The sequence below is a fragment of the Marmota marmota genome, unplaced genomic scaffold (assembly GCF_001458135.2).
Source record: "Marmota marmota marmota unplaced genomic scaffold, marMar, whole genome shotgun sequence".
NCBI classification, from domain to species: domain Eukaryota; kingdom Metazoa; phylum Chordata; class Mammalia; order Rodentia; family Sciuridae; genus Marmota; species Marmota marmota.
Window position 1 is genome coordinate 15,834,740 of NW_026000037.1, and position 11,697 is coordinate 15,846,436.

The following is an 11,697-nucleotide window of genomic DNA, read 5'->3' on the forward strand; positions in this document are numbered from 1 at the left end:
TCCATTAAATGGAAAATCTCCTCAGACCAAGAGATCTGTATTAGTTAAAGCATCAAATCTCCCCATTTCTTGGTTCTGTGTTCTTCTTTGTCAGCGGGGTCTCCTCAAGGGGTGAGAAAGAAAACTGACCCCAGCATCTTAATACAGGAAGTTGATTTTTCTTATACACAAAGATCAAGGCTATGTTCCTGCACCTAGTGGCTGCCATCTTAGATAATGTCACCTTGGAACTCCCCACTGGATTTTCTGGTTCTGGCTGCAAAACAGAGAAAGAGAGAACACTGGAGGAGAGAACAGCTTTGCGTCAGGCCTGGGAAGTGCCCTGAATCTCTTTTGCCTACACTTGTCTGACCCATCTCTTTCCCTGACCACCTCTAACTGCAATGGGTGCTGGGAACTGTAAGCCCACAGGGCACCCTAGAGGCAGGGAGTGAGTTTGGTGAGTGAGTAGCAAATCTTTGCCACACAGGGCACTGACTCACCTCTGTGCTTCCCAGACCTAGGGGTGCCCGGCGGCGGGAGGCTGGCATATGGGAAGGGCAGGCATGACTGTGAGTAAGAGATATATATTCATCGGAATATGGATGGGGCAGTGGGAAACTGAAGGGTCAGGAAAGCCTAAGCAGATCTCTCCCCTGCCCCCGGCTGCTCTGTCTTCCTGGGAACATCTAGGAGATTCAGGCCACCTCCCTGACCCGAGATTCTCCTACCAGGACCCAAATACAGGGGAAAATGCAAAACCTCAAATACAGGCAAATGGCATCCATTTAAACAGCCAGTATTGACCCTGTGAGGAGATAAGCAGGGTACAAAGTGCAAAGCACTCTGCCAAAACCCCTGCCAAGTGGAGTGGGAGGCTTTCCTCAAAGCTGAGGGCCTGGGGTCAGGGACAGAGTGGCAATGACCCCTTTCTCTGACTCCACGTACTAACCTGCCATGCAGCAAGGGGGTTAGAGGCTGCCCTGTAGGGTCTCTGTCAGGAGGTGGAGATGGCCACTGAAGGACCCCAGGGAGAAGGAGTGGATGGGGGAGCCCAGCTAGGGGACATGGTCTTGGACTCCCATTCTGCCTCTGTCTCTCACTTATGGGCTTGCAACAGGCCGGCTCCCTCGCTGCTCTGGGCTTCTGTAGCTTCCAGAAACAATGAGAGATCTAGCCATAGTGTTTCCCAGGACATGGGGTTGCTGGACCTAGATTTCCTACCAGTCTGGTTGACTTGAGATTGACTGTCATCTCTGCCATGAGTGGCACAGACTTTAGCATGCCTTTGACTGTCAGAGGGCTCAATTTGGCCTAATATGAAAGGAGAGGGCTGGGTGTAATCCCAGCGGCTCAGGAGGCTGAGGCAGGAGGATTTCAAAGCCAGCTTCAGCAAAAATCGAGGCTGCTAAGCAACTCAGTGAGACCCTGTCTCTAAATAAAATACAAAAAAGGGCTGGGGATGTGGCTCAGTGATTAAGTGCCCCTGGGTTCCATCTCCAGTGCAGAGGGAGAGAGAGAGAGAGAAAGAGAGTGAGCACAGGGGAGGGAGAGGGGGAGAGGGGAAATCTGCAGACCTGGGACTGGACGAGAGAGGAGGACAGACCCTGGATTTATGCTGAAGTGACAGTGGCACAATTAAGATAGACCACCTTCCTGGTAAACCGGGTCCATCCCACCCCCACTGCTAAGAACCTGAGGTCTGTGATGGTTACACAAGGTCAGTCTGTACAAGAAGACTCTGAGTTTCTTGAGCAAAAGAGGTGAGCCGGTTCTGGGAAGGGCCCTAGAAGACTCGTGTGTAGTGTCTGCCAATTTCCTATGGCATGCACCACCCCCATGGCCGTGTCATGCTACCCACTGGGTGCCGTACCTGCAGAGTTGGAGAGAGAGATGGGCACATTTGTTCAGTGACCTACGAGACAGCTCCGGCTCCATACTTGCCAGGGCCCATTTACCTCTGCACCTCCAGGTCCCAGGAAGGGTCTGGTGTGGTGCAGTGCTTGGTGTTCTTTGAAGAATGAATAAATGGCGACTAGAGGTCTGAAGACTGAGACCACTGGAGCCCTTGCTACACGCCTCAGTCTGAGGCTCTTCTCTGGGGGAGCAGATGGTGATACAGGAAGGAGGAATTAGAAGTCACTGCACAGCACACTGGACCCAAGTATCCTCAATTCAGAAAACCTCCCTCTCCACTAATCTGTATAGATAAGGGTAAGTTTCTGGGTCCCCTCTTTCCAGGTGACATTACTAGGAGGACTGGAGGAAGGCACCAGAGAAAGCTTGTTTACCCCATGTCCCCTCTCCATCCCCCCAACACATGCTACATCTCCCCTGGAGATACTTCTTCTCTTGGTGGCCCACCCCACCATGTCACCAAGAAAAGGGGAAGAGGGACTTAGGTCTATAATTTGGGGCAACCTTAATGGCAGAGGCCACTACAGGTGGTATGGAAGGCTCCCCACTATGAACCATTCTCCTATCTGCTTCCCCCAGGGCAAGAAGCTCCAGTTCCTTCTGGCCCATGACCCTCTAGCTCCCTGCTAAGACCTGTGGGAAGCAGCAGGCTGCGGCTGTCCTGAGCTTGTCTCCACCGGCTGCACCAAGCACATTCTCCTTCTGCTCAGGTCAGACCCTGGGTGAGTGCATTGGAACCCCCAGAGCAGGCAGGGGCATCCCCTGAGCCCGCCTAGCAACTGACCCTGGCCAGCACTGTGGGCTCTGCACTGTTGAGAACTCAGGCAGGGCTCTGCTGAGTGGTTCTTCTGCTCCCATGGAGGACTACGGTTGGGCTGGTCTGGAGTGTCCATAGGGCTTCACTGGCAAGTCAGCTAGCAAGTTGGCACGTCTGACTCCACATTATGGGATGGCCAGAGGGATGGTCCCAGGGCATTTGGGCTTCTGCATGCCAAGCAGAGCTGTGTGGCCTTTTCTGATAATGCTCAAAATGTACCACATGATTTTTGGCTCCAGGTCCAAGGAGGAAGGAAATTTGACTCCACTTCCCAACAGGGGAGTGCCAGGTCCCAGTACAGAAAAGTGAGGGGTAAGACATACTGTTATGGTCCCTGTTAAGGCCACAATACACCCAGAAGTGGAACACCATAGCCAAGTTTTCATCCAGTTTCCGGTCTTTGGAGTAGCCTAGGAAAGGGTAGGCTTGGATGGTCTGATTTAGAAAGCATTATTAAGAAAATGCTGGTTTCAGCTTTCCAAGATATTGTTTGAGCAATTACTATATGCATGGTCTATCTGTTTTCTTTCTCATAATAACTCTATGTGGTAGGGACTGTTATTCTTCCCCTTTTACAGATGGGGAAACTCAGGCACATTAGACACTATTCCCAGTAACTTCCCTGGAAGACTCACAGACAAGATGCAGACCCCAGCATCAGGCCCCAGATTATAGTCACCTTTCTTGGAAAAGACATGTGGTCAGATAAAGCCAACTTGCCTCCAACACCACCAGTCTGACCACAAGCCGACCTAGACCAGAATGCTGACAGTGCCATTTGTAAGCCATGTCACTGCACACCTGAGCTCCTTGTCCATGAAATGGGATAATAGTGCCCACTTCTTAGGCGAGTGGCAGGGTAACATAGAATCATGTGTAGCAGGCAAGAACAAACATTGAGTCTCTTTCGTTTTACCCCTCAGGAAGGAAATGTGAAGACAGGCATGTAATAAAACCATAGTTCCCCAAGAGGGTGGGGACATTGGAATTCTTCTGATGCTAGGGTTTAACCCCAACAGTGAAGGGGCTGGGGGTGCAGCTCAGTGGTACAGCACATGCTTAGAATGTACTAGGCCCTGGGTTCCATCGCCAGCACCAATGTGATAGGGGTCAGTTGTAGCTCACATTTCCCAAGCGCCCACTGCATGCCAGGCTTCCTACTAGGTTTCACCTCCCTAAGCCCTTCCAACAAAGTTACAGGGTTCCCTAAAGTAACCTGAGATTCAGGGGTGCAAGTAGTGCACCTAAAGCACTTACCACCAAAGAAAGTTGTGAGTCCAGTGTCCTCTTATTTCCTGGGTCCCTTGCATCGTTTCACGGCTCACAAGAGGTACTGTTGAAACACTGTGTGCTGAAGAAAATAAGTAGTTTTGGAGTAAATCCTGGGAGGGGAAAGGACAACCTGCTGTCAGTGGCACTGGGGAGTTCTTGTTCTCTGGCTGATTGGTATCAGACTCAGCCTGAAAGCCCTGCCTACACCATGATGGCCCAGTAGCAGCCCTGCGAGGGTAAGGGCTTTGTCTTTGCTGGTCATTGCTATATGTTCTTGGAGCTTTATACAGGGCTTATACACCATAGGTATTCCATAGTCACAGAAAGAATGGTCTGATTAGCAGAAGACAGGGAGGTCCAGGAGACACTTGTGACTCAAAGATTCACCCAGAAGAGGAATCTGCATAGGGTCTTTTGTTTGTTTGTTTTGAATCAGAGCTGCCTGGATAAATGGACACCTTCTTTACAGCCGAGTCCAGGATTTTCCACGAGCATTTTGCTAACCAGAGAAATGTCACTCTTTAGTTGAGCGTAAACAATCACGTTTCAAGCATCACCCCAGATGGGGGAACAGGGTATATTTTAGCAGGAGACACCCAAGGAGCACAACTTTCAAGACCCCAAAGACAGGCTGCTTCCAGGTGAGGAGTTGTGGCATTTTACAGACCTCTCCACCCAAAAGGGGGCTCCAGACTTGGTTTAATACCCTGTTGTCTTGAAATTCTTAGCTTTTCCCGAAAGGATCTTCATTTCCACTTGGCATTGAGCTCTGCAAATTACGTAGCCAGCCATGCCCAAAGAACTGACCCATGGGGGGTGGGGGGCTCATGTTGGTTATTTGTTGAGAGGATCTTGTGAGCAGCGGTCACCACACCATCCATGCTGCCATTGATATTGCCACTTAAATGTCACCTACCATGCACCAGGCGTTGTGTTAGATGCTGGAGAGGCAGAAAGAGAGTCCTGCCCCCACCACCCAGGAAAAGGAGAAATTCCTTTTACAACTGCTTTTCTGTCCCCTCCCCAATCTTCTGTCACTTATGGAGGATGACTACAGCCACTAATATACATCTACCTCCTTCTTCCATCCTTATAATCTTTCCCATTTACATGGAAAATAAGTAATTTTCCCAAGGTGAAATAGTGAGCGCCACACACACACACACACACACACACACACACACACGGATGTGGAGGCAGCCAGGCCTGCAGAAAGGACCTCAGCAAGCAAGCTGGGAACCTCAGAGAAGCCACCTGCTTTGGGCATGTTTGTCCCAGGAGGTCCCACCCTGGGATCGTGAAATGAGTGGCCTGAATCCTGGTCCCCGAAAGGACCTGGGGAGACCTGGCAAGCAGCAGAGGGGACAGGAGCTGAGCCTGGAAAGCGCCTCCCGCTCCCTGGCGCTCCACATCTGCCAGCGCTGGGGGCTCGGGCGCGGAAACGGTGTCGCTGCGCCCGTTTCCGCCTCCTCGGGGGCTGTGCGAGCGGCTGCTGCTGACTGCGTGTGAACAGGGCTTGTTTTCCCTTCACTCCCTCGGGCTCTGTTTTTCTGAAGCACTTCCTTCTGTTGGCGCTTTGGGAATATTCATTCCTGGCTTGCACAGAGCGCGGTTGACAGTTGGGCTGGGAAATGTACCCGCGGCTTAATTAGGGCATCACCAAACCTGCCAAGCTCCCGCCCCGCCCCTCCGCGGCTGCCCCGACCCCTGGGACCCCAGGGCCTGCCCGCACTCTGAGGGAGATGGCATCGCTGCTCCACGGCTGCCAGCAAAAGCAGCGCTCCTGCTGCCCACCCAAGGACCTTGGTGTCCCCCGCGCCTGTCCTCACCTTCTCCTCCCTCCTAGGATCCTGTCTCCAAGGTTCCAGCCAAGCCAGATATTCCACCTCTTGCACACTTGTGTTCTTTCTTTGCTCCCCTGGGGAATGGCCAACTCTCCTAATAAATTCCTTTTATGCTTATTCCCTATTCCTAATGTCCTAGGGCCTGGCTGCTGCTGTGTCCTTGGATCCACCCGGGGCAATGGACACATGTAGCTTGCACCTGTTTTCAAGGAGCTGAAGGTAGCCTTTATAGGAAGGCTGGCTCTCCAATCATTGGAAAGCAGAGATGGACAATCTCCACTTAGTCACTCCTGGGCAGGAACCAGAGAAGCCCTCACTCCTCCAAAGCTTAGAAGAATATTACAGAGGGAAGCTGACTAGGTTGAAATCAAATGTCAGACCGTAAAATAAATATTGAAAATTCAACCGTATATGTTATTAAAATCCTATTATAAAAAAAAAACTAGAAAAATATTTGCAACATGTATGGAAAAGGCTGAGTTTTCTTAAATGCTAAATAAAGCTCTCCCACAGTGAGTGCAAGATCAACAGCCCAGGGGCCGGGGGCTGGAATCCAGCAAATAGCAACAGACGCTTCATGCAAAAGAACCCTAAAGGGCTTCTTAAGAAATGAGGAGACCTTACCCACCTTACCCACAAGGACAGAAATGTGGAGCTGCAGAAGGATGTTGTGATTTAAATCGTGGAGAGACACAACTCCCGGATGTGTGGCCCCCAGGGAGAAAAAGGTTGCAGGGAGATTTCGGGATAGGTTCTCACTAAGGCAGACAGCCAGAATTCCAGTGCCATTTTTATGGCCAGCCTACTCAGAAGGGAGTCAAGTGTTTGGGTAAGCGTAAGAGCCTAGTGTGGAACTTCCAATCAAGACTCTGTTGGGCTGGACACACACCTGTAATCCCTCCCCTCGAGAGGCTGAGGCAGGAGGATCACAGATTCAAAGCCAGCCTCAGCAACTTAATGAGGTCCTAAGGGACTCAGCGAGTCCCTGTCTTTAAATAAAATACAAAAAAGGGCTGGGGATGTGGCTCAGTGGTTAAGCGCCCCTGGAGTCAATCCCCAGTACAAAAAAATAAAAGACTCCATGCAAATCTCAACTCCACCACTTATTTCCCAGCTGTGTGACCACTGGCAACTTTCATTCCCCGAGCCTCAGTCTTCCCATCTGTAATCTTAGGGCATGATGTGTTTCCTGGGAAGATTAAGGTGTGGTCAGGGGAGGGAAGGATTAGGGAGTAACACAGATGCTTCCAGGGCAAAGCCAGTGGGGAGGGAGGAGGGAAGGGTCACTGTGGGGAAGCTGAGGGGCACGTGAAGCTGGGAGAGGATGCCCTGGGGTTGAAGATGGTCCAGTTTCATGGGAACTAGGTTCACTGAGGACAGACTCAGGACCCCAAGGAAATGGGATGAAGATGGAGCCGGCCTTGGAGATCCGGATATTTGGCAGTGAAGGAAAACAGAGAGCTGTAAGCAGGGATAGGATACAGATGGGAAGAAATGTCTACACTGAATTTAGGACAGAGGAGATGAGAATAAGTGCAGGCTGGGAAAATAACCTTAGGTTCCCAGGCTCCCTCCCAGCATCTCCCGGTCTGACCCTTGACTAATTCTCTTAAATGGCCATGTTTTATATGATCCAATGGAGCAGAAGTCAAGTTTATGCTTAAAGAGCTGGGAGGCACCTAGAAACCAACAGAGAGTTTTGAGCCCAAACCCAGCTTCCCAGGAATTAGATGAACTTGGTGGCATTTAAAACAAGACAAGAAAGCCAGGGGAACAGTCTAGAGCATCATAAGCTAAAGGCCCAGCAACACAGCTACTGAACATTTCTCAAAGACATAAACTGAGAAACCTGCGAGACTCCAAGCCCAAGTCTGAGAGGGCAACTGGGATATAGGGACCAGATGCTGGATATGTCCTCTCCTGCTCTCAGCATCTGTTGGGGTGGGGCTGGTTGCTCTTACTCTTGCAACGCTGGAGAGTTTGCCTGGGGCGTCCAGCAGCTGAATGCAGGCTCCCCAGATCCTGTAGGGTTGCTTTCCTCAGTGCCTTTGGATGTCTGGCTTCCATGGAGTGGAGAAACCCTACTAAGGGTAGATAGAGGAAGGGAAACATTAACAGGGTTTCAGGGCTCACAAACTTCAGAGCCCCAAGGAAGGGCACTGGGGGAAGGGTTTGAGGAAGAAATCAGGGCAACTTTGAGGACCTCGGAAACAGGGATCTGCAGGCTTCCAGCTAACATCCCTACCATATTGTGCCTTGGTTCCCAGCGAGCTGTGCACACTGGGGACAGAGCTAACAGAAGTATCTGATTGGCTGCCAGCCAGTCAATGGATGGTCCCCTCTGAATCCACTCCAGGTCCAGGCTGGCTGGGCTCATGGAGGGTAGATCCCATTCCAAGAGGAAGTAGGGCTCAGCAAGTAGATGAACTACCATTAGCTCATATCTGGGTCATCCTGAATTTCTTGTGGGTTGATGCCGGAAGCTGAGTGATAGATGAGTACCTGAAGCAGGTCAGCTGACCTGGGCTCCAACCATCCCTGAAGAGTTACGTGAATGCAGTGCTTTCTCTCTTCCAGCCTCAGTTTCCCAAATTGCAAAGTGGAAATAATCATGTGCTTGTCACAAGGTTTTGTGAGGAGAAAATGAGATAATAAACAGGAGAGTGTTCTATAAACCATAAAGCTAGTGGCAAGTTATTTTATTTCATACCGAAGGGAATGAATGTTCTTAGATTTTCCTTTACATGGAAACTTTAGTTCAGCCCTTAGCTGGTATTGGGCACCAGGGAAAATACATGCAAATCTTTCTGGGGGATGCACTGAGTTGGCCAATCCTAACACTGTCCCTAGACGGAAGTGGGCTAGCCCTTTGGGTCTCTGTTTCTTCATCTGCAAAAGGGATGGGTGATGCCCACCAGTTCACTTGTGTCTTCTCCCCTCCCTGCTTCTCTGGGGCTCCATGGATGGCAGCAGTGAGAAGCAAAGAGCCCTTTGGAACATTTCTGTTTCTTCACCAAATGTTCCCTCCTTCCAAGTCCTCCAGAAACCCTGGCCATCTGCCCCGTCAGCCCAACGCCAGAAAAAAAAAGTGGACTTTGCATTCCTCTTTAATTGTTCCAAGTGTGTCTGTAACATTTGCATGACTGGATTATAAACCTCAGAGGTCGTGGACAACCTCTTCAATGAAAATCACAGCTGCTTTCTCTGCATGTCCAGAGGAGGCCTCCAGCAAAAAGTTTGAGGAGGAAATGGAAGTAAGCAGCCATCAGTATAATGGTCTAACCACTTGCCAGGCCCCTTCTCTTCCTGCTCCTAGCCTCTGACCTCTGCATGTTCCTCTCTCTCCCCACAGCCTCACTCTCCTATCCTTGGCACATTGGAGGCAAAACACTCCTCTGGAGTGAGCCCACTGAGCTCACCTCCTCCGGGGCCCCTTCCCAACTGGTCCCTGGGATCCTGGGACCCAAGCGAGGAGGGGCTGCTGCTCCTGAGCTCTCACCCAACTCTGCAGGCCTGGGTGTCATCTCTTGCAACAGCTGACAGTGGCGCCTGCAGCACTCTGGTGTCACTTTTAACACCGCGCGTTAACACCACCGACTGTCTGTCTGCGCAAGGAGGCCGCAGCCGAGCCACGTGCAGCCGCACCCCACATGTGCAGTTGTTAACCCGGCAGTTGTTCAGCAGGTTCTCTTGGCCTCACCTCCTAACGTGTTACTTCTGGAGGGAACGACACCACGGAACTGCACCAGCTCTCCCGAGAAGGAATGACAGGACCCGCCTGGCCTCCGCCAGTCGACCAGACCAAAGGGCAGACATTTCTGAACAATGACACTGCAAAGATCAGGAGCAGTCCTCCACCTGCACCCAGTTCCCTAAATCAGATGAATAAGAGGAAAGAGAGAACAAGACAGAGGAAAAGAGTGTCACCGAGCCTCTCAATCTTTCCTTAACTCTGTTTTATACATACCACATGTTTTCAAAGAGTATTGCATGATGTAATGGGAAGGAACAAAAGCAGCCTGGGACACACCATGGTGCGCACCATGTGAGCCCAATTCTGTAAATACCGGGGGAGGCATCTCCACTTGTCACCGGCTCCCACTCCCCTCTGCCTCCAGGCACCCTGGAGGGTTTCCGCTTCCCCGCCCTGGAACCACGTGATTTGCTCTGACCAATGAGGTGCGAGGGCAGTGACCTGCTCGCTCGCTGGTGGCCTGACAGCCCATTCCACCCAGCCGTGTGTCCACGTGGTGGGCCCGGGAGTGTCCTGGAGACGGGTGTCCTAGAGTCCCCGCAGGGGCCAGCAGCCTCGAGGGTCACCTGGATTGCTGTGATCTGGGGATGAGCAGATAGAAAGCTCTGTGCTTGGAACCCACTGTGATTTGGGGTTTTCCCGGGAGCGTGAGCCACAAAGCAATCATCAGGGACCCTTGAAGTGACTGGAGATTTGTTTTGAGATGTTTCTAGATTTCCCACATTTTGGAGAGTCAGCATGGATTACTTTTATGAGTTCAAAAAGTTCTCAGGGTTAAGTGCTGCTACCCTTTATAGTAAATAAGTGTGTCCTTGTACTGAGTTAGACCTTCACTCTGTCACCTCATTGAATGCTCCCAAACCCTAAAAGGATTTTCCCATTTCAACGAGAAATCGGAATTTTAGAAAGAGGAGGTGCCAGGAATTCTACTTCTATTATCTCATTCATCTTTTCAGTGGCTGAAAATACTTTACACTACTTTAAAAGATGAGGCTCAGAGAAGTTACCCCTGGTTAATCCCTTGGGAATTAAAAGGATGTGAAATTAAAACAAGCAACTACCAGGACATTAGGCCTTCTTTATTTCAATGCTTTGTGTGCCAGACCCAGATATAATCTCAATTAATCCTTTCAGTAACCCTATGAGGTAGATACTAGAATCATCCCTACCTTCTGGGTGAAAAAAAAAAAAAAAGAAAGAAGGTTCAGAAAGACTAAGGTCACATAGCAAATAATTTGCAGAGCTGAGACTAAGCCTTGTTCTGTTCAAATTTTGGTCAGCTCATTTTCCTAATAGCAGGGCTGGTTCACAAGGTGACTTTAGGTGATCTAGGCATGAACAGTTTTAAATTAAAGTTCTATTTTTATCAAAATTTTTATGTATGAAATTTTAAAAGTCAAATAGTACCATGAAAGCTGATAATGAGAAGCAGCCGACCTGCCTCTCTTCAGAGGGAAGGACTTCGAGTCTTTTTGCTGTTCCTTTCTGACATTTACTTTCATATTTCTAAATATCATTCTTTACTGATTTTTTAAGATATTATTTATTGGCTTCCTCCTGTGGAAGATTGCTGGTTCCCCATCAGCCTCTTACACATGCGCACACGCACATTTTCCTTTTAATAGAGTCCTAACTCAGTAGCTAAATCAATTTCCAGTTTTTACATTATCGTGTGTGTGTGTGTGTGTGTGTGTGTGCATATATATATATTATTGACAGCTGAACAAGGAATATTCTATACCATACTATAACAAGATCATAGTAGCTGATTTGTGCAGCCTTTTGTTTTCCCTGGAGTTGATAATGACCTCAATTTTTTCACTTAATTATTTTTTGAAATAATATTACGAATCCATCCCACAAACATGTCAGCAGAGTACTAAAATTTCTAGCAATGTAGTCAAATACATCTGGTAACCTATCTGTTCATTTCTCCTTTTTTTATTCTTTCTTGGAGCCCTCTGCCCTCTTTCTGTGACCTGAACCAGCTGCTGTCCTGGTCATCTGTTCAGTAACCTTCTGAAATTTCTCTGCGCTATTATCCCGGGAATTCCCTTCACCTCTCTCCTGTGTTGCTTCCTTATTTCTTAGATCCTAAGTCATCCTCTTTCTTG

General features: G+C 49.6%; 1 long non-coding RNA gene across 1 annotated transcript; it reads right to left on the reverse strand.

The window, feature by feature from the left end:
• Positions 1-1,439: 1,439 nt before the first annotated feature.
• Positions 1,440-9,945, reverse strand: LOC125619356. Its single transcript, XR_007350857.1, has 3 exons — positions 9,797-9,945; positions 7,791-9,701; positions 1,440-4,064 (listed from the first exon to the last, which is right to left on the reverse strand). It is a non-coding gene; the product is annotated as an uncharacterized LOC125619356 (long non-coding RNA).
• Between the last annotated feature and the right edge of the window lie 1,752 nt (positions 9,946-11,697).